The sequence below is a fragment of the Carcharhinus amblyrhynchos genome, chromosome 4, assembly GCF_965287045.1.
Source record: "Carcharhinus amblyrhynchos chromosome 4, sCarAmb.v2.hapA, whole genome shotgun sequence".
Lineage (NCBI taxonomy): Eukaryota > Metazoa > Chordata > Chondrichthyes > Carcharhiniformes > Carcharhinidae > Carcharhinus > Carcharhinus amblyrhynchos.
Genome location: NC_137327.1, coordinates 114,329,931 through 114,353,891, shown reverse-complemented (window position 1 = coordinate 114,353,891; position 23,961 = coordinate 114,329,931). Strand labels below are relative to the sequence as shown.

Below are 23,961 nucleotides of genomic sequence, written 5' to 3'. Positions count from 1 at the left end.
ACAATGGTGCGTATTGTTGCCTGAAGCCCCTTTTCTGGGCTATGAAGTGCCCAAAAAAATTGCTCCCAGCAACAGGCTGGTAAGCTGCCAGGTTTCACCGGGCAATCTCCCCATTTGGTGCGCACAGTGGGTTAGAAATGCCCAAAATTGGCTGCTTAAGTAATTAGATTAGACTCCAGGCAGCTGATTTGTCACCTTTTTTGCTGATCATAAAATGACAGCTGGGAGACGTTGAGCATCTTCTCCTTCTAAATCCGCAAGGGATTCAAAGAGAAGGAAAATCTCTTCACATCAAAATATGCATTTATATAGTAAATATATAGGCGTAGGAAAACAGAGGCTGAGCCAAGGGAGGAATGATTAATAGAGGTGACTGAAACTCAGTTGAAGTGCTGGGTTTTGAAAAGATTTCAGGGGGTGCAGAGTGGTTTAGGGAGGAAATTGCAAAGATTAAGACAAAATTGGCTGGAAGTTCTGTCACCAATAGTAGGGTGGAAAAAAGCAAGAAGGTTTGAATCAAAGGTTTAGAACTGTCTGGAGACACCTGAAAAGACAGCCAGAATATGGAAAGCCTTTGAAAGAATTTACAGATGGAAACGTGGTGCATAAGAGGATTTTTGGGCTTAGGTCTCCAAGCCATTATGTAATGATCCTCAAATCAGGAATATTCCACTGGAAAATTCAAAAGGTTGCACAAACTATGGTTCAATCTGGCACAGATCACAAATGTATTTATTGATATTTCTGTTCCAGTAGGAAAAGACAATGAGAATGGCCAGTGTTTCCAATTCTCCTCAGGGGAGGAGTGTGATTATTCAGTTTCTGTGTGAAGCGCTCCTGCCAGCAGGAAAACCACAGTGTTTCCCTTTGGCGTTGGCAGTACCTGTCAAGTGGAATGCAGCCACCTTTCCAATGCAAATGTATTGCAAACGTAGAACAAGTATTTCTTTTAATTCTCCAAGGGAGACTGGGTATTTCCTGTGTTTTTATTCCTCTTTTTCTTGCCGTTACTCGCCTGATTTCACACAGACCATCCTGCAATCCCTCCTGTGAATCAATAACTGAACATGAATCACACAGCTGGGGCTTCAGGTCTGCACTTGTGTGAAGCACCATCAGAATTTTGTGGCAATTAAAATTTCATAGCCTACATGGCCATTTACTGCTAATTACTCTCAGAGCTGGAAGGTCGACAATGTATTTGGATGAGTGAGCTGTACACGGTTAACAAGTTTTGATGACGCACATGGGATAGACAGCTAGGGACAATCTCAACGGGGGTTAAGATCAGTAAGTCCACAGATAATACAAAACTTGGTGGTCTGGTAACTAGTGAGGAGGAAAGTCTTAGATTACAGGATGATATAGATGGACTGGTCAGAGGGGCAGAACAGTGGCAAATGGGATTTGACCCTGAAAAGCGTGAGGTGATGCATTTTGAGAGGACTAAAAAGGCAAGGGAATACATAATGAATGATAGGACGCTAGGAAGTAAAGAGGACTGGGGACATTCGGATGCACATCCATTGATCCCTGAAAGCAGTAGGATAGGCAGATAAGATGATTAAGGAGGCATATGGATCACTTGCCATTATTAACCGAGGCTTATATGGAATTTAAGAAGGTGTGATGGAGGTGTGATGGAGCTGTATCAAATGCAGTTCTGGTCACTATACTATAGGAAGGTTGTGATTTCACTAGAAAGAGGGCAGAGAAGATTCACCAGGAGGTTGCCTGGGCTGGAACATTTCAGCTATGAAGATAGGCTGGATAGGTTGGTGTTATTTTCCTCAGAGCACAGTAGACTGATGGGGGATTTGCCTAAGGAGTACAAAATGATGAGGCATATAGACAGGTAAGCTGGAAATAAATGTTTCTCTTTCATGGAGAGGTCAATAAGCAGGGGGCATAGATTTAAGGTAAGGAGTAGGAGATTTAGATGGGATTTCGGGAAAAACCTTTTCACTCAGAGGGTGGTGAAATCTGGAACTCTCCATCTGAAAGTGTGGTAGAGGCAGGAACCCTTACAGCATTTAAGAAGCATTTAGCTGAGCATTTGAAATGCCACAACATACAAAGCTACAAACCAAGTGCTAAAAAATGGGATTGGAATGGGTAGATGTTTGCTGGCCAACAAAGACACAATGGCCCAAAGGGCATCTTTCTGTGCTATTAAGCTTTAGGACTCTACAGGGGTGATCTTGAACCCACACTCTCCATCCACCGAATCAGAGGTAGCGGTTCAAGATCCATTGAAAATTGCAAGTTTCGCCCGCAAGATTGGGATTCCTGATTATCGGGTTCATGGCCATAATGGGCAAAAACCTGACTGATATTCATTTAAATACATTTGCATATTATCAAACAGCCCCCTCACCACATCTTCTCCCTTCACTAAATTTCTATTTAGAAATGGCTGGCCTGACGTGGCATCGGCAATGTTTCCGAAAGGTTCACCCATATATGATCCTCCTACGGGTGCACAGGGGTGAGTATAGCCCTCGGGGGAGAGGGATATGTCTGGGCACTGCCCCCTGGCACTGACCTGTCACAGGTTTGCACTGCCAGGTTGGCACCGTGTCAACCTAGCAGTGCAAAACTGTGACAGATGCAGTGCCAGAGTTGGGTCCTAGGGAGAGCCTCACATGCAGGGACTCATTTATTTGTTGCGAGGGGAGGAATGGGGGAGCAGATGCTGGGGATAATCAATGGTGGTGATGCTGGAGATGATCTGGGAAGGGGGGGAAGGCTGGACTCTGGGGAAGTGCCGGAAGATTGGAAAACGACTAATGTTACACCGCTGTTTAAAAAAGGTAGCAGACAAAAGGCAGGGAATTATAGGCCAGTTAGTTTAACGTCTGTAGTTGGAAAAATGCTTGAATCTGTCATCAAAGAAGAAATAGCAAGGCACCTAGAAAAGAATGGTTTGATCAAGCAGACGCAGCACGGATTCGTGAAGGGGAAGTCGTGTTTGATGAATTTATCGGATTTCTATGAGGATGTGACTAGTGCGGTAGACAGAGGGGCACCGGTGGATGTGGAGTTTTTAGATTTCCAAAAGGCGTTTGATAAGGTGCCTCACAAAAGGTTGCTACAGAAGGTTAGGGTGCACGGAGTTGGGGGTAAGGTGTTAGCATGGATAAAGGATTGGCTGTCTAATAGGAAGCAGAGAGTTGGTATCAATGGGTGCTATTCTGATTGGCGGTTGGTGACTAGTGGAGTGCTGCAGGGATTGGTTCTGGGGCCTCAACTGTTTACCATTTATATAGATGATCTGGAGGAGGGGGCTGAGTGTAGGGTGACGAAATTTGCTGATGACACGAAGATGAGTGGAAAAGCAAATTGCGTGGAGGGTGTGGAAAGTCTGCAGAGAGATCTGGATAGGCTGAGCGAGTGGGCGAGGACCTGGCAGACGGAGTATAATGTTAGCAAGCTTGAGGTTATCCACTTTGGCAGAAATAATAGTAGGAGGGATTATTATTTAAAAGGCGAAAAGCTGCAACATGCTACGGTGCAGAGGGACCTGGGGGTCCTTGTGCACGAGTCGCAAAAACCCAGTCTGCAGGTGCAGCAGGTGATCAAGAAAGCGAATGGAATGTTGGCCTTTATAGCGAGGGGGATAGAATATAAAAGCAGGGAGGTCTTGCTGCAACTGTACACGGTACTGGTGAGGCCGCAGCTGGAGTACTGTGTGCAGTTTTGGTCACCGCACTTGCGGAAGGATATATTGGCCTTGGAGGGAGTGCAGAGGAGGTTCACTAGGCTGATACCGGAGATGAGGGGGTTGGACTATGAAGAGAGACTATATAGATTGGGTCTGTACTCGTTTGAGTTTAGAGGCTGAGGGGGGATCTTATAGAGACGTATAAGATAATGAAGGAGATGGATAGGGTAGAGGTAGAGAGATTCTTCCCGCTTAGAAAGGATAGCAGGACTAGGGGGCACAGCCTCAAGATAAGGGGGGGTGCAGTTTAGATCGGAGTTGAGGAGGAACTTCTTCACTCAAAGGGCGGTGAATCTCTGGAATTCTCTGCCCGTTGAAGTGGTGGAGGCTACCTCGCTGAATATATTTAAGTCACGGGTAGATATGTTTCTGATAGACAGGGGAATTAAGGGTTATGGGGAGAAAGCGGGAAAGTGGAGCTGATCCACTTCAGATCAGCCATGATCATATTGTATGGCGGGGCAGGCTCGAAGGGCTAGATGGCCTACTCCTGCTCCTATTTATGTTCTTATGTTCTTAAGACGACCCTTGCCGCTAGCCGGAGGTGAGGGGCAGGAATTAATTTTTTCCCCAGTGACAGATATCAAAACGCCAGTTTTATAGAGCACTCCAATTTCAGTGGAGCCTTTTCCTGGCTCTAAGTGACCAGACTGACGGTACAATTCCTGCCCACTTTTTTTTTGCAGTTAAAGTGACAAGATCTGGAGAGAAAGCAGGGCAGTGGAGCTGCAGAGTTCCACACCAGTTTTCCCACCAGAACTGACAGTCTGCCAAATTCTTATAAGATTCCCCACAATGAATCTAATCTTCTGGGTAACATCAACATGGCACTTCTCCTCAGTGCTACTGTCCCCTTCCACCTTTCCAACCAGGCTGTCATGAATCGACTGGGCTTGTACTCACTGGAATTTAGAAGAATGAGAAGGCATCTCATAGAAACATATAAAATCCTGATGGGGACTGCACAGGCCAGATGGGGGAAGAATGTTACTATTCCAGAATTAGGGGTCTAAAAACAAGGGGTAAGCCATTCAGGACTGAGATATGGAAGAACTTCTTCACTTCAGAGAGTTGTGAATCTGTGGAATTCTCTGCCACAGAAAATTGTTGGGCCCAGTTTGTTAGATATGTTCAAGAGGGAGCTGGTCATGTCCATTGCAGCTAAAGGAATCAAAGGGTATGGAGAGGAAGCGGGAGTGGGTTAGTGAGAATGCATGATCAGCTGTGGTCATATTGAATGGTGGTGCTGGCTCGAAGGGCTGAATGGCCTACTTCTGCACCTATTTTCTATGTTTCTATGATATTGGATGGAGCAGACGTGCTGTCACATATCTCCCAATAGGTGTTTTAGATGGCTCGCCAGAGTCTGCTATCCAATGTCATAGAAGCCACTGTTCTTCACTTCACAGACTCAAAGACACTACCCTCAAACATGCTGCGCACTTTCAGAAATCCCTCCATTGACGAGAAGTGGAATGGAGCCCTTTTCTCCTTCTCAGAGAATTTGATTTGGGTACAACATTGTTCTGAATTTGAAGATGGTTCAGTCATGCCTTTGCTCAATCAACGCTATTTGTGGATCAAGCAGGAAAATGTTGAAAGATTTTGCTGCTGCATCTCTGCTGTTCCCATCCACTGAGGTTACTTTTGAAGGAAATCCCAACATCTTACAAATTTAATAGCTACAAAGGTTCTGCTTTTTGGTGCAAAACGTAACCAGGAAATTTAGCATTTTTAGAATTCAAAATTGTCTTTGTTTATATAGCTTGATAGGGTTCTAGTTTGACATTTTAATGTATGTAAATCAATGCCCACACTTTCTCTGTTTGTACACTCCTGGTAATTACATAAATTTATTCTTACTCTTATCTTTTGAACACTGATAAAAGTTTATTTCTTAAGCTTTTCCCTGTATAGTTGAGATATCCCTGTGAGTCAAGGAACTCGAGCTATTTCTGTTTTGCCGAGATCACTTATTAATATAAAAATGATACGAAAATCTGCCACATTTAAGAGCTTTTCCCTGACATTTTACTAAAAGTTTTCCGATATATTTTAGCTCCCAACAATTTCATTTCAAATCCGTTGGCCAGAATTTTCCTGGATGAAGGGGCAGGAAATGAAACTTCGCCAAGGATGGAAATGGAAAAGGATGGCCACTCACTGATCAGGGAGGGGCAGTCTATTTGCATAATTTAAGGTCTAATTAAAGGCCATTGTCCTTTATTCTTTTTTCATTCATTCGTGGCTCATAAGAACATAAGCACATAAGAAATAGGAGCAGGAGTAGGCCAACTAGCCCTTCGAGCCTGCCCCGCCATTCAATAAGATCATGGCTGATCTGTCTTGGCTCAGTTCCACATTCCCACCCTCTCCCCATAACCCTTAATCCCTTCTCTTATCAAAAACCCATCAACCCGCGTCTTAAAAATATTTAGCGAGGCAGCCTCCACCACTTCAACGGGCAGAGAATTCCAGAGATTCACCACCCTTTGAGTGAAGAAGTTCCTCCTCAACTCCGTTCTAAACCGCCCCCCCTTTATCTTGAGGCTGTGCCCCCTAGTCCTACTGTCCTTTCTGAGCGGGAAGAGTCTCTCCACCTCTATCCTATCCATCCCATTCATCATCTTATACGTCTCAATGAGATCTCCCCTCATTCTTCTAAACTCTAACGAGTACAAGCCTAATTTATTCAGCCTCTCCTCATAGCTCAACCCCCTCAACTCCGGCATCAGCCTAGTAAACCTCCTCTGCACTCCCTCCAAGGCCATGGGCGTCGCTGGCTGGCCAGCATTTATTGATGTGGATATGCCGGCGTTGAACTGGGGTAAACACAGTAAGAAGTCTGACAGGTGACGAAGGGACAAACCCTGAGAGCTTGTGAGTTTACTATCAAATAAATCGGTTGGACTTAAACCTGGTGTTGTCAGACTTCTTACAGCATTTATTGCCCATCCCTAGTTGCCCGAGGGCAGTTAAGAGTCAACCACGTTGCTTTGGCTCTGGAGGCCAGACCAGATAAGGATGGCAGATTTTCTTCCCTAAAGACATTAGTGCAGCAGATGGGTTTTTCTGACAATCGACAATGGTTTCATGGTCATCAATGGATTCTTAATTCCGGATTTTTCTTTTATTGAATTCAAATTCCACCACCTGCCGTAGCAGGATTCGAACGTGGGTCCCCAGACATTAGCTGAGTTTCTTGATTAGTAGTCTAGCGATAATACCACTTGGCCATTGCCTCTCCTCCTTGGCTGCCAGCAGGGAGATACCCACCCCTTCATCCCCTCAAGCACCACAAAAGGTGATGCCAGCTGCATGGAAATGGAACCTCAGTGGCTTCCTGGCACCAAGTGGGAGTGAGAGACTAAGCTTCACAAGGACAGGGCCACCAGGTTCAAAAACCCTCATGTAGCTCCAATACTGCCCATGACAGGGTTCTGTCACCCTAATCCCTACCAATCAGCTTGGGTCAGCCTTAAGTCAGCTAAAAAATAATTATATGTCATCTTGGTGAGGGCACCTCCGATTGGGCTGGCAATATGGAACGTCCAACCACCTTCTGTAAATGGCTGCCTCCCACCACTTCTGGCCCTTGATTTCCTTGTCCTGGCACTGTAAAATCTGCACCTCCTGTCCAAGGGCACTAGCTACCCAGAAAGTTCCCCAATATCAGAACTTTCCAGCTTCTGTGCAGATCCCTCCTGCCATGTCACCAATCAACAAAGTACTGGAAAGGGAATGGGTCAAAAGTTATATTGATTGGCCATGCTAAATTGCCCCTTAGTTTCAAGGGGACTAACTAGAGTAAACGCATGGGATTATGGGGATATGGCTTGGGTGGGATTGGTGCAGACTCAATGGGCTGAATAGCCTCCTTCTGCACTATGGGATTTTATTATTCTATACTGCCTATACTATTCTATACTCCTTTAAATCTCTGCAGCCAAGTATGGAATCTCAAAGGCAGGTAGGGATGGGCAATAAAAATGCTGGTGTCATGTGACACCCACCTTCCATGAAGAATTTAAAAAATGTTTGCACATAAGCTACCAGAGAGATCTTGCTAATGATAATATCTTGCTAATAATAATTTCAGGCTCGAAGGGCTGGATGGCCTACTCCTGCTCCTATTTGTTATGTTCTTATTTCTTATGTTCTTATGAGGTTGGAATTTACACAGAATAATTAACTCAGATGAGAAGTTCAGGTGGAAGTGGCTCAGTGTACTGGGCCAAGATGACATGAGTCCTACTATTCTTGTACCAAGCAACTTCTCTCAAAATTTATGGCCTACACTTTCAAGGCATTTTGTGCTTCAGGTACAGAATTTCAGCCTAGTTGGACTGTAGCGGGGTTGTTCAATAACCTTATGCTGAGTTTCCGTATCTCTGTCTCTATCTTAAGCTGTGAATAGATGCCTAGAGACGTACTAAACTGCTGGCCCAGGGAAAATGGGTGGGAGCATATGGGTCGACATAGGAATAAAGGCATGAATGCTTGGTATCATTGGATAATGTGGTAAGAAGTCAAAGAAGGATGTTCGTCAAACCAAGGTCATTTCAAGCAGTTTAAAGGAACATACGAATAACTATGGTGTCAAATTTTGCTCTTCATTTAACTCTCCTGACCTTGATATCATCACCATTTGTTTTAGTCCTGATTGTCATTTTGTATGGAAGATGTATATTTACATTGACTTAGAGGCAGGACTAAATGTCATTTTATATGAGATCGTCCTCTAGTCTGTTTCTGTTTTGTTGGGAACAATGGCCTGACTAGTAAATGTGAAAGCATTGGAATAACACTGGAGCTCCCACACCTAATTGCATTCTACGTTGAGATGTGGAAACACACCCATAGCCTGCCACTCCCCACGCTCCTAACTGCCAGCATAGCCTGTGTAGAAACCAAGTGTTGTCAGTGGATCAAAATGGACCAGGAAGAGTTAACAACAGGCCGGGCTGATGTGCATTTGAAGTAGAGTGACGTGGACAAACCTAATCTCTCGACAATATTTGTGTGCAGTTCAGAGAGACTTGAAAGAGGGGGATGGAGGGAAGTGGAAAGTCAAATAGGTATGTAAAGGACCGCAGTATTTACACAAAGCTATCAACATTCTTTAACTTGGTGCCTTGTTTGTGAACAAGGCCTGAGATTTACACAGACAATACGGATTTTGATGTTAGTTATGTTCACTCTATTTCTTTTAAAATGTGTTTCCTGAATAAGTTGATCCATTTAGTGCTTCTTCAGTTTCACATTCACCTGGATGAATTACACTCAATTGATCAGGATTGATAAAATGACTGCAACTGTGAGACTGTTTCAACGAGAATGCTGCGCATTCCAATTTAGTTTTTTTAAATTAAAGTGTAAATGCATTTCACCTCAGTTAAGAGTGCCAAAGATGAAATAACCTCAAGGATTGAATCTGGGGCTGAGTTTTATGTGGCCCCCACTGCATGTTTACCCGTTCATGTTTTCCATGGGGAGGGTGGCATGTAAAAGAAGGGAGGCACATGAAATGGGTGGGTGCCCGTCCCATCACCTCCTCACCCACACCGAAACTCACCCCACAGGCGGGTGTCAAAATCAGCAGCCAGCCAACCATATTTAAATGAAGAATTAGAGTTGATGAACCCTGTTATTAAACAAATTATCCCTGATAATCTACCCACACAGTAAAACGTTCGGAGTAACGGGGAGAGCAGGAGCAAGAAGCCCAACTTTTCATCTGAAGTTTTTAAAGGACTGGAAGAAAGCAGGGGGCTGCTCTTCCCGGACTGCCCTTTGCCAATTGTGGGGGAGTTAGGTTCAACACCCTCTCCCTGATCCTACCTGCCCTCTCCCTAAAATCCAACCTCTTCCCCAGCACTACTCTCTCCCTAACTTATCAAAACCCTCCTAGTCCAAAACCCCAGACTGAACTGCTCTGGGGATCCAAGGCTTTGCGATTTTTTTCTTCCCCAACATGGGTGGCACAGTGGCACAGTAGTTAGCACTTCTGCCTCACAATGCCAGGGACCTGAGTTCAATTCCAGATGACTGACTGTGTCGAGCTTTTACGTTCCCCCTGTGTCTATGTGGGTTTCCTCCAGGTGTTCCGGTTTTCTCCCACAGTCCAAAGATATGCAGGTTAGTCGATTGGCCTTGCTAAATTGCTCTTTAGTGTCCAAAGATCTGTAGGTTAGATAAATGAACCATGCTAAATGCACAGGGATATGGGGATAGGACAGAGGGGAGGGCATGGATAAAGATACTCATTTGGAGAGGCAGCGCAGACTTGACGATCAGAATGGCCTCCTTCTGCATTTAAGAATTCTATGGATCAGTTCGGTAGCAGCCACTGATGCCTTCCTGGCATTACCATTCAATCTGATTGGCCAGCAGCACTAGAGGGTGGGACCTCTGCCCCAGTGAGAGGTAGAAGTCCCACTTGGATCTCATTAATCAGCCCCAAATCGTTTGTGGGTGTGGACCGAGTCAGTGTAGAGCAGGTTGGCTCCACACTGATACAGTTCCCAATGGCGGGGAACATGCCATCTTGTTCCCCACATTATTCAGCCCTTGGGCATCAATGTGTTGAAGTGAATCTTTAACTCTTTGTTGCCTGAATACTTTTGATTTTCCAGTACCATGGAGTTACAAAGCATTATTGTTTAATCTGTTCTGTTGCACAAGATTAGAGTGATTACAAAAAATCATTGACTCAGATTTTCCTCTGTCAAGACAAGCAATTTTTGCTGTTAATCATACTTGCCCAGCGACCTTTAGTTCATAAAAACACTGCTCACAAATCTGCTTGAAGTGTAAGTAGCGAACGGAAATATGACATTTGGGGACTTAATGAACAGAACACCAAACCAGGTATTGGTTTAACTAATCAGGTTTAAACATTAGAAAATAAATAACTTTTAAAGTTTATTTATTAGTGTCACAGTAGAGTATGGGAGGGAACCGGAGGACCCAGAGGATTTGATTTGATTTTATTTGATTTATTATTGTCACGTGTATTAATGTACTGTGAAAAGTATTGTTTTTTGTGAGCTAAATAGACAAAGCATATCATTCATAGAGAAGGAGAGAGTGCAGAATGTAGCATTACAGTCATAGCAAGAGTGTAGAGAAAGGTCAACTTAATGCGAGGTAGGTCCATTCAAAAGTCTAATGGCAGCGGGGAAGAGCTTGTTCTTGAGTCGGTTGGTACGTGACATCAGACTTTTGTATCTTTTTCCCATAGGAAGAAGGTAGAAGAGAGAATGTCTGGTGTGCGTGGATCCTTAATTATGCTGCCTGCTTTGCCGAGGCAGCGGGAAGTGTAGACAGAGTCAATAGATAGGAGGTGGTTTGCATGATGGATTGGGCTACATTCATGACATTTTGTAGTTCCTTGTGGTCTTGGGCAGAGCAGGAGCCATACCAAGCTGTGATACAACCAGAAAGAATGCTTTCTATGGTACATCTGTAAAAGTTGATGGGGATTGTAGCTGATTTGCCAAATTTCCTCAGTCTTCTATGAAAGTGGAGGCGTTGGTGGACCTTCTTAACTATAGTGTTGGCATGGAGGAACCAGGACAGATTGTTGGTGATCTGGATACCTAATCTTGAAGCTTTCGACCCTTTCTACTTTGTCCCCATTGATGTAGACGGGGGCATGTTCTCCTCTACACTTACTGAAGTCGATGACAATCTCTTTCATTTTGTTAACATTGAGGGAGAAGTTATTGTTGCCGCACCAGTTCATCTGATTCTCTATGCACACACGCAGATAGTGACCCAAGCTAGGAATCAAACCCGGATCTCTGGCACTGTGAGGCAACAATACTAACCACTGAGTCACCATGCCACCCGCTTACGGACTGAGAAGGAGACTGAATTAAAGGGGTAAATTTAAGGTCAGTTCAGGTGTGTATAAAGAAGGGAAAAGATTGGATTAGCTTAAAGGGAGAAAAAAGAAACAAAAATAGTAATTATTTTCAAGTTTACTTTTAAAGCTGAAAATTGGCTTATTTCAGTTTTGGGTGCAAGGGTCACCATGATTTTCAACTTGCTTATGCCAGTTGCACTGGAGGTGGGCAGCACATAGATTTGGTGCTGCCAACTCATTACCATGATTATAATGGAGGGCTGAGCACCTGCTGGATTGCTGGCTGCCTTTGAGCTCAACATGGGGTCAAGCAGTATGGTGCTAATCAATCTGAGGTGGCCACCCTACTGTTATTGAAGACAGCCTGACCCTCACAAAACATGGAAAATGGAATGCTAGGGCAATGGGGAGTGAACAATAGGGCATTGGAAACTTAACAAGAGGAGAGATTCCATGTGGAGGAGCTCCCAGGTGATTGGAGCAGATGGCCAGCCGGGTTACACTCTCTGCATCTGACCCTGTGAAACTGGCCAGAAGTTTAATGGTCTTAAGTAGGTAGCCAAGGTCAGTGAATATTTCTTCACTGACATCCCCAATCCACCACAGTACCATGCTGAGGAGCGTGGAGGAGGCTGGAAATAACCTGAAGGAGGGCATCACATAAATCTTGTCCTCAAAGCCTCTGTTCCATCTCCAGCTTTGACAAAGTGTCATCTGGACTTGTAATGTCAGCATTCTGGGGTGGCACTGTGGCACAGTGGTTAGTACTGTTGCCTCACAGCACCACGGACCTGGGTTTGATTCCCGGCTTGGGTCACTGTCTGTGTGGAATTTGCACATTCTCCCTGTGTCTGCGTGGGTTTCCTCCAGGAGCTCCAGTTTTCCCCCATTGTCCAAAAATATGCAGGTGGGGTGAATTGGTCATGATAAATTCTCCCTCAGTGTACCCAGACTGTGGTGACTAGGGAATTTTCACATTGCAGTGTGAATGTCAGCCTTTGTGGGACTAATAAATAAACTTTTACTTTCTTTCCCCTCCTTACGGATGCTGCCAGACCTGCTGAGATTTTCCAGCATTTTCTCTTTTGGTCTCTGTTCCATCTCTCTTGGCGGTGTAGACTCAGAGGCACTGTCACTGCTCCCCCAAACCTATTCAAACCTTTGCATCTACTCCGCTGTGAAGCTGCAGCAAGACTTCCCAACAAGTTAGTCATACTTGCCCTGGCAGCTTTTAGCACATAAAAAACTACCCACTGCTTTGCTTAAAATGCATGCAGTGAAGGCAACACAGCATCCAGGAACTTAAAGATGAGAGCATTGAATCAGGTATCAGTTTAACCAATCTGGCTTAAAGATTAGGAAATAAACAGTTTCCAAAAAATACTACAAGAAACACACCACAGTACTTCCAGACATTTTGCAATAGCAGAAATTCTTCAAAATCATCTTAAAGTTTAAAAGTTTTTAAAGTTTGTTTATTAGTGTCACATAAGGCTCACATTAACACTGCAATGAAGCTACCATGAAAATCCCTTAGTCTCACACTCAGGCGCCTGTTCAGGTACACTGAGAAAGAATTTAGCATGGCCAATGTACCTAACCAGCACATCTTTTGGACTATGGGAGAAAACCCATGCAGACATGGGGAGAATGTGCAGTCTCCATACAGGCAGTGGCCCAAGCTTACCTGCAAGTTGGATACCTAGTCCTTTAACTAACACTGGTTCAGGTCCACGATCCTGAGCTTTTCCATAGGGCGGCACAGTAGTTAGCACCGCTGCTTCATGGCACCAGGGATCCGGGTTCAATTCCTGGCTTAATTCATTGTCTATGTGGAGTTCTCCCCATGTCTGCGTGTGTTTCCTCTGAGTGCTCCAGTTTCCTCCCACATTTTGAAAGACATGCTCGTTACGTGGTATTGATTCAAACAGGTGCAGGATTGTGGCAGCTAGGGGAATTTCACAGTAACTTCATTGCAGTGTTAATGTAAGCCTAACTTGTGACTAATAAGTAATCTTTACTTTATGATCCACGCTTGTTCTTTTCAGAGTAGCGTGAATCCAGTCAAGAAATCCAAATTAGGAACTCTGGTGTCACATCTGGCTGTAGGTTTGTGTGAAGGTAGGATTGTACTAATTTAGTTGATTCCAATGCATATAGAAGATGCCTACACGGACGCCCTTCTCAAGAGGCATTTCACATGGGCTGTACTGGGAACTTACACCTTGAGGAGAGTGCAAAACTTACAGCAGTGGTGCAGAAATCAAATTCATACCCTTGACATTTTAAAACATCCTAACTCTGAAATAATTCACAACATGAGGGAATGAGATTTCACATTTATAATTCTTCATTTTCAATTGATTGACAGTAATTAACAATGATCACACTATAAAAAGGGGACCTGGACTTGTAACTACAAGTCCTAAATGTCTGCAGGGAGTTTATTCATTTCTATCACATAAATTCAGCAACTTTATGACATTCAATTCAATGGTAAGGCAGACAACGAGATGCTGTCTTCGCAAAATTAGAGTGGCATAACTCAAACAGCAACCTTTGGATATTGTCATTTAAATAAACATTTGCCCTCGCCTGAATTAGTTGCATTGTTGATACATAAAGAACAGTCAGTGTCTATTAACCTTGACGTTATTTTGACAGAAAAATCTAGCCAAATATTATACCAACACATCATAGTGAAAGTTTTTAGGCGTTCTGCAGTATCTGCAGCAATTTGTATGCAGTTGTGGTTACACTTGCTTTCTTTTTTTATATGCAATGTGTCTTCAAAGTGCTTCTGCATCATAATACAAAAGAAGCAGCAAAGCCAAGAAATTATTGCAAGCCCATTATGATGCTGAAGTTTACTTTGTAGGATCTAGTTGTGCTAAAAGCTTTAGTACAAAAACATCAGTGACTGCACTTCAGAAATAATTAATTGGCTGTGAGGAATTTTGGGTACCCATAGGCCATGAAAGGTGCCAGATAAATGCAAACAATTTCCTTTGACAAAGGCAGTAAATTAGTTACAGTCTCGGGCATTAATAGTGGACAGGCAAGCTTGGAATATGTGTGCTAAACCAGGTAACATTTCTCATAGATAAAATATTTATAAATTGTGTATAGTTAATAGGGAAATTATATCATAAATATTCAATATATGTTGTATAAAATAATATTTTTCCTAGGAATCTTCAGTCACCTTTACATCATCATTTGAAAACTCCCCTGTGACTACATCATTCACATACAGGGATTTAATCATTACGCATGCTACTGCCACCTCTGCTGCCACCACCCTTACGGAGATTTTGCTACACTCACTGCCTATTTGATATTAAGACCTTGATGAGCCTAACGTCCTGAAACAAAATGTTTAAAGAACTCATCACTTCAACCTCATTTCTCATCAATACCTACTTGCCTCTAGCTTTGGTAGATCAAGGCTCTCACCTTGCATTTCAGGATCTGTCCAAAGAACGTTCAGCATGATCCTCGGATATGCTTTCTTCCCACCTCTACACTGTCATCAAGACAGATTTCTTCCACTTCTGAAAGATCACCCCGCTTCACCTTCAAAGCTACTGGAAAGCTGTTCTACATCATTATGGCCTCAGGACTTGATCTGTTTGACATTCTCCTTGCCAATTCCCACCTTTACCCACACAAGCTACCATTCACTGAGAACACTGTGATATGTGTCCTCAGCAACAATAACAATAACATGCGCTTATATAGTGCCTTTAACACAGCAAAAACACATTTTATTATTCAGGGAATCAAGAGGTGTGGGGATCAGGCAGAAAAACAGAGTAAAACAGAAAGTTAGCCATAATCATATTGAGCAGGCTTGAGGGGCCAAATGGTCTACCCACTATTCCTAAAGTTTATAAACTTTCCAAGGCACTTCACAGGAACCTAATCAAACATAATTTGATACCAGTTACATAAATGAATATATGGATAAGCATTTTGGACAAAGAGGTAGGATATTAAGGTGGAGATAGAGTTTAATTAAGAAATTGAAGAGCTCGGGGCTCTGGCAACTGAATGCACAGCCACCAATGGTATGTTATTTATAACTGGGAATGTGTCAGAGGTTAGAATTGGGGGAACGCAAAGACCTAGGCAAATTTTTTATTGCTTTAATAAAGGGAAGGGGAGGAAAATCTCAGAATTGTGACCTCTAGCCCAAGTGGCAAGTTAAACTTGAAGGGGGAGATTCTCCCAACCCATTCTGCCGCTTGAGTAATGCAGCAGGGTGGGAGATATTAGCGGAGAGTGTTTCTCCAGCTTCTTGCTGGGCACTTCCATGCGATTTTCAGGGTAATCATCTCCGTGCTGGAAATTGACACAGAGATGATTCCAATATGCTAATCTGGATTTAAATTTCATTAACGGACTTGCGACTGAAGTCTCCAGTCCAGCAAGCGCCAAATCCCACTCCCCCCAACTCTGCCAGGGATAGTTCACTCCAGCAAGGTTTACAACTGCTGCTCACTAATGGGGAACAGGCGGCCAACCCCACTGAAGTGAAGAGAGGCCATTGAGGCCCCCCTAGGAGGTCAGGGGTAAGGGGGGGTGTCTCTTGGGCAGTGCCAATCTGGCACCCTGATATTGCCCAAGGGCACTTGGGCACTGCCTCCAGGCATCAGGCAGTGCCAAGGGGGCAGGGCCAGAGGGGTGGGCCAATTGGAAAAGGTGATCAGTAATGCCACTCTGCATTAGGTTTGCTGACAGAGGTAGGAAGGACAGCACTTGGGGTTGGCCATCAGGTTGGGGAAGTGGGAAGCGGGTGTCAGGACTATCGGAAGGGGAGGGGGAGGCACGGTTGGGATTGCCAGGGGAGGGAGAGGATCAGGTGATTGGGGGTGGCTGAGCGGGGGAGTGGGGAGATCTGGGCCAGCCAGGGACTGGGGAAATAAGGGTTGGCCCAGAGAGGTCTGGGAGACTAGCAATCGTGTGGTGAGGGGCTCTGCAATGCCAGCGATGGGGAGTTACAGGGCTGGCCAGCGATCGGGGGGCCGACAATGCGGGGCCACTGCGCATGTGCCTACCTACACTCTGACAGATTGGCGCATGCGCAGTAGCCCAATCAGCACTATGCTGCCGGCCTCTCCAGTGAGAATATGTCCCAACCTCCTATTTTCAGAGGGTCCCACTCGGGCACTCTGCAGTGCTCAGAGTATGGGACATTCAATCTGAAAATCACACTAAAAAATCGGCAGGAATTACTTCTGTTTTCACGTGAATTGGGGACTTAGAATTTTTTTGGGGGGGATTCCCAGCCTAAATTGTGCTGGCTATCATTTGGTAATAAAGAGACAAATCTTCATCTTACCATAGAAAAATATAATGCAACAAACAGTGTATTGTTGCTCCCATTATAAAATATAATTTCACTTAAACGAACTTCATGAACTGTAAATATGCAATCAAAGTGCCTCAAGTGCTGGCCTGGTTGAAATCAAGTAACTGAGTTAGAGCAGGGGTAGGCTGGAGCCATGTCTGGCACCATCAGAAACTGTGTGGGGGCAGCTATTGGAACTGCTGGGGGCTGAGGCCAGCTGGTTAAAAGACTGCTAAAATCAGTAGAACAAAAAGCAGTTCTTGAGTCCTCACTCTCATACTCACTCCCCTAAGCACTCCCCATGCCTCTTCCAAGCCAATTCATGCATCTCTTTGCACCTCCATGCCCCCCCTAAATTCTCCATGCCACCAAGTGCCCCTACATCCACCTCCCCACAGCCTCTCATATCCTCCATGGTAACCCAGGTCCTCGCACTCCCACCAATGGCACCTTATAAACTTGCCAATCTATCACCCTGGTACCACCTGCTGGTACCTTATATACTCCATGTCAACCTATGGCATTTCCAAAACTAATGTTCATTCTGTACAGAACCAGTGAACATTATAGTAACAACAGCACGTGTGGAAAAGCTGGGCTGTTGAGCAGACATTCAATTGTCTGCCAAAGCAGCTGTGCCCCAGGACAAGCACTGCTTGATTGACAGTGCTTTGTGATCTATTTTATCAATTGTATAATCTTCATTTACACAAGATGAAGAAATGGTTGGAATCATAACTAACACAAAGAAAGATGGATTGGTTTATTGGAGGTCAGTCATCTCAACTCCAGGACATCACTGCAGGAGTTCCCCAGGATAATGCCCTAGGCCCAACCATCTTCAACTGCTTAATCAAGGACCTTTCTTCCATCATATGATCAGAAGTGGGGATGTCTGTTGATGATTGCATAATGTTCAGCATCATTTGCGACTCCTCAGATACTGAAACAATCCACGTACAAATGCAGAAAAACCAAAAAAAATTCAGGCTTGAGCTGACAAATGACAAGCAATATTCATACCACACAAGCACCAGGCAATAACCATCTCCAACAAGAGAGAATCTGACTATAGCTTCTTGACATTCAATGACATTACCATCACTGGATCCCCCACTATCAACATCCTGCAGGTTACCATTGGCCAGAAATTGAACTGGACTACCCACATAAATACTGTGACTGCAAGAGCAGGTCAGAGGCTAGGAATCCTGAGGCAAAGAACTCACTGCTAACTCTCGAAAGCTTGTCCACAACCTACATGGTGCAAGTGTACTGGAATACTCTCCATTTGCCTGGATGAGTGCAGCTCCAACAACACACAAGAAGCATGGCACCATCCAGGACAAAGCAGCCTACTTGACTGGCATCCCATTCGCAAACATCAATGTCTCCACCACTGACATACACCAGCAACAACATGTACCACCTACAAGGTGTACTGCAGGAACTCACCAAGGCCGCTTAGAAAGCACCTTCCAAGGACCACTACCATCTAGAGGGACAAGGACAGATACATGGGAACACCACCACCTAGAAATTCCCCTCCAAACCGATCACCCTCCTGACTTGGAAATACATCACCCTTCTTTCATTGTCGCTGGATCAAAACCCTGGAACGTTCTCCCGATCAGCACCATGGTGGCTGTCTCTACACTACAGAGACTGCAGTGAATGGTTCAAGAAGGCAGTTCAACACCACCTTCTCAAGAGCAGTGAGGGATGAGCAATAAATGTTAACCTAACCAGTGATGTCCACATCCTTTGAGTAAACAAAAGAACAACAGACGCCTCACTTTTCCTCCTGAAAATGTTGATTTGTTCTTGGAAATGATGCTGTGGGCACCAGTCACTCACTGGTCTACTGCCAATTATTCTGATTGGTGCGCTTGGAATTCTTTGCAAGTTTGCAAAAAAAAAGACTTGCTGTGTGCACACATTACTCACCCTGTGGAGGGCCTTAGTCAGAAGGAACCTTGAATTGGGTATTGCAGGACTGAAAACAGAGGGGAATCAGATGGTTTTTGTAAAACCAATGTAACCGTACCATTCAAAGTGTCATTTGTCCTGTAATTTTTTTCCTGTTTAACAAGGCCCTGACCTTAATATCTGTGGACGATATATTCCATTCATACGCTGAGAAAAAAAACATCTCTAAGGTAAGGCGTGGTGGTTGCTTTTCAATTATTTGGCCTCATCTGCCTGCTTTGTGAACCAAAGAAATATATATAGCACAATCCAATTTCATTGCTTCTTTTTATTAAATGCAATTCAAAATCCATAGGATTGTATTTGTAGAAATGCTTTGGTATCTTCAATGTTGGAAATTGGGACACAGCCAAGACTGGCACGATATGACTGGAGAAACAAAACCTGCTTCTCTGGTGTGAATTGCTTGAATGTAGGCAAGTGCAATCAATACATACCCTCTATACTAAAAGGAGCTCAACTTAAACATGTTTAATACCCTGTTTCAACTGTATTGGAAATGTTTTTGAAACTGCATTTGATTTTGTTTTCCTTTATTGAAAGTGCTAGTGCCACCATGGGGCCACCATTTTAAGGGAAGAAACTGAACAAATTAACATATTTTCAGCTACCTGTAAAATTGTAGATCATAAAAAGAATCATTGAAACCTACAGTGCAGAAGGAGACCATTTGGCCCATTGATCTTGCACTGATCACAATCCCACCCAGGCCCTATTCTCATAACCCCACACATTTACCCTGCCCCCTTGACTCTAGGGTCAATTTGGCATGGTCAATAACCTAACCTGCACATCTTTGGACTGTGGGAGGAAACCAGAGTTCCCAGAGTAAACTCTCTGCCAGACCATCATGTATAACAGTCTGGCAGAGGCAGTCATTTCACCAGGGCATCTGTCAGTGCAGTCAATGGAAACCCAGGGCCTGATACTCCCAAAAAAGTACTGAATTGGCGAGAAAAGTGGTGTAAATCACAATTGTTTTTTCAGTGCAAATCTCCCACACTCTGTACACTGCAGAAGTCACATTTGTGAATATCATTAAAAACTCGGGCGGGGGGGGATGCTCGTCATGTTAAAGAGCCTGGAATCAGCGGGAATTCGCACATGCACACATCTCTGGGAGATCACTGGAAAGACCTCTCAGCATCCAGATCATTGCACCCCAACCCCCACAGACATCATTTGCCTCATCACTGACCCCCACAACCCCCCCCACCCCACACACATTGCTGGCCTCATCGCTGACCCCCACATCCCCATACAGGCATCACTGGCTTCATCGCTGACCCCCACAAACATCGCTGGCGACATCATTGCTCCCTCCCACGCCGCCATTGCTGCCTTCCCCCCTCCCCACTGCACACAGACACCGCTGCCCACTCCTCCACATGGACATCGCTACCCTCCCTCCCCTCCACACTAGACATCATTGGCCTCCACAACCCCCACACAGATATTGCTAGCCACATCGCTGCCCGCCTCCCCCCCTCCAATAAACATCACTGCCCCTCTGTCCCCACACAGCCGGGGATCCCACAAAATGGCTGATGTGAGCGTCTCCCAACCCGACACCCCAAAAAACATGCACGTCATGATGGGAGAATCGGGTCCCTAGTCTGTCCACAGTAAAGGGCTGTTTTCCAAGTTATTCGAGTAACAAATAGCCTGAAAGGTTCTGTTAAATCACAGTGTGCTTGATGGGTAGAATCTCTGCCCATCAGTCTTTCCTAGGAATAACCGCTAACTACATTGGTAAAATGGATTGTTAGCAATAAGCGGATTATCAAAAGGGTGCATAAGTACATAAAAAATAAAAGAAAGTAGGCCATTCAGCCCCTCAAACCTGTTCTACCATTCAATAAGATCAAAGCTGAACTGAGACATAAACTGCACTTTTAAAAAGGTATCTCTTCTTCACCATAGATTGTTGGCTGATTTTTGCATTAATAAAAATGTGCAGCATTCCTTTCTCAGAAAAATCTGTCCCCACATCCAAGTATTATAAGATCATTTAGCATTTGGACATATTGACTAATGGCACCTTTAATGCCATTATTTTACCCACTTTCCAAAAATTAAACGCGCATTTTTGTATCAAGCCGAGATGGAAAGTTGTCCCAAGATGCTTCGTGAAACGTTATAGGACAAAAATGAATATGAAAAAGCAGATTTTAGGAGGAGTGAATAAAAGTTTGGACGGAAAGAAAGCTTAAATGGATCATCTTTTTAGTGTTGGAAAGGTGGGCGGGGGATGCTTGGGGAAGCAGTTCTAGAGTGTGGGGCATTGGCTGAGGCACCAATGTAGAATGAAGCGAGGAAGAACTGCACCAGAACCCAGAATCAGAGGAGCAGAAAGCTTGCAGATAATTCAGGGCCAAAGGAAGTCACTGAGTTAGAAGAAAGACAAGGCCATAAAGACCTTGAATACATATGTGCTGTCAGTATAATAAGAACAGGAAATGCTGGAAAAACTTAGCAGATCCAACAGCATCTGTGGGAAGAGAATCAGATTTAACATTTCGAGACTGTATGACTCTCCTTCAGGATTGAAGAGAGGTAGAAATATGATGGGTTTTGTGCTGCTAAAAAAAAGGAGATGGAGCAGATGGCACAAACTAGAAGGCCAGGGAGAGATGGGAGCTCAAAAAAGATTTGACAAATGGATGCAAGATAAAGGGAGTGGTAATAGTAGTGTTAAGGACTAAGGCCGGTGTTGATAATGGCATCAAGGTCAGGTAGCAGAATGTGATAAGAGCTAGAAAAGGTTCAACGCTCTCTGAAAGGAAAATATAAGAACAAATTACAGACTAGCCCTGAGGCTCTACTATTTTTAAATAATAAAAAGCTTTCAATGCAAATTTGAAATCTAGGTGCTTTATTATGTCATCACACTTTCAACTGAAGGACATTGTTTCTCCTTGTCCTCTTTAACAGTTTGCTGTCACTCTCACCCATTGCCTCTCGATAGAGATTTTAACTGGATGCTCCTAGCCTTATCAATGGTTCCACTTCTATCTATTCCAACATTCACATTTCCTACAATGTCTTCTCCTGCTACATCAAATCCATCAGCGAGACCACCTATTTTGCTATATCTCTGGAGTATTGCCCACTTCCATCCACACTCAAATTTCTGCTGAAACTTCTATCCTCACCCTTATCATCAAGAGACTTGGCTTTTCTAAATCTTTTCAAAGTAGCCTCCAAGGTTATCTGCATACAAACTCCTTCTCATTCAAAACTCTGCATCATATTGCATGGAATGTCTTATTCATTCATTATCCTATACTCACCTGGCTCTCTGTATCAACACTTTACACTGGATTTAGCACAGTGAAACAGATGGGCTGGGGTTGAGCTTAGCATTAACATTTTTTATTTAAAAATTTCACTTAAATTGCAACCCTGCCCCTCAGCTTCCACCTCCATTTCACCCACTTCTGAATTTGAGAGAAGCAAGGATTAGGGAACAGGGGTCTTATTAAAATCTGTTTGGAGTGATGGATCAGACCTATCAGAAGCTTTGGCCTGTTCTGGATTCTTCCCTGTCGACTGAAAGCCAAGCCTGCCAATCAAGCTGATTTCGGCCAAAGAGCCAGCCAAGATAAAGAAAAGGTAAAATATGCAGAGCTGTCTCGTCTATGTAACCCACCATTATTATTACTTAAACCATTAAATTCAAAACTCTCATTCTCATTTGCATGTCCTTCATGACCTTATCATGCTACCTCCAACCACCTTATTTTTGATCTTGCACATTATAGTCTCCTGAGTCTGGATGTTTGTGTTTTCTCTTAACCTCTGCTTCATAATTGATGCCAAGATTTATGATAGTTACCATAGACCTATCTTTTGCAATTATAGTCATGAAAGTCTCCATTTTGCTACATTTGACACTACTACTAACAGCATCTGCAAAACCCATCTAATGGACTATGTCATCAGCCACCTCTCCAAGCCTTTTTCTCCAAATTTTGACCTATTCTCCTTGATTAAGTGTTTTGGGATATTTCAATATATCAGAGACACAATGGATATGTTATTGTATTACAAGAGTGCAGAAAAGATTTACTAGGGTGCTACCAGGACTTAATGGTTTGAGTTATAAGGAAAGGCTGGACAGACTGGGGCTTTTCCCTCTGGAGCTTAGAAGGCTGAGGTGTAAATCTTATAGAGGCCTATAAAATAATGAGGGGCAAAGAACAGCTAGATAGTCAATAGTTTTTCCCAAAGGTAGGAGCATCTAAGACTAGAGGGCATAGGTTTAAGGTGAGAGGGGAGAAATACAGAAGTGTCCAGAGGGGCAATTTTTTCACGCAGAGGCTGGTGAGTTGAACAAGCTGCCAGAGGTAGTAATAGAGGAGGGTACAATTTTGTTTTTTAAAAAGCATTTAGACAGTTACATGGGTAAGATGGGTATAGAGGGATATGGGCCAAATGCGGGCAATTGGGTTTAACTTAGGGGTTTAATAAAAAAGGGCAGCATAGACAAGTTGTGCTGAGGGGCCTGTTTCTATACTGTAAACCTCTATGAGTCTCTGTTGTCTCTAATCAGTTTAACACAAACAGAAAATTTTCCTGAAATTTTATTGGGTGGCACCATGGCAAGCACTGCTGCTTCACGATGCCTGGAAGCTGGGTTCAATTCCGGCTTTATGTAGCTCTCTGTATGGAGTTTGTACATTTTCCTTGCGTCTGCATGGGTTTCCTCTGTGTGCTCTGGTTTCCTCTCACTGTCCAAAGATGTGCAGGTTGGGTTGATTGGCTGTGGTAAATTGCACCTTAGTGGCAGGGGGATTAGCAGGCTAAATACATGGGGTTATGCGAATAGGACCACGGTAAGATGTTGTCAGTGCAGTCCCGATGGGCCAAATGGCCTTCTTCTGCACTGTAGGGATCCTATTTGATGGTTCTGATTAATAAGTACATTGGTTTCTCTAGTTCCCAGAAAATACCAAGGATGCTGGAATTTAGAATCAAGTTAGCAATTCTGGAGTAAAGTGAAGGCTCTGTAATTGTAAATGG

General features: G+C 43.9%; 1 protein-coding gene across 1 annotated transcript in view; it reads left to right on the top strand.

Moving 5' to 3' along the window:
- Positions 1–8,783: 8,783 nt before the first annotated feature.
- LOC145342301 (fibronectin type-III domain-containing protein 3A-like) overlaps positions 8,784–23,961 on the top strand; it is a 179,385-nt gene continuing 164,207 nt past the window's right edge. Inside the window, exon 1 of the mRNA XM_080187760.1 lies at positions 8,784–8,802. The gene's annotated coding sequence lies outside the window, so the exon portion shown is untranslated. The remainder of the gene's footprint in view (positions 8,803–23,961) is intronic.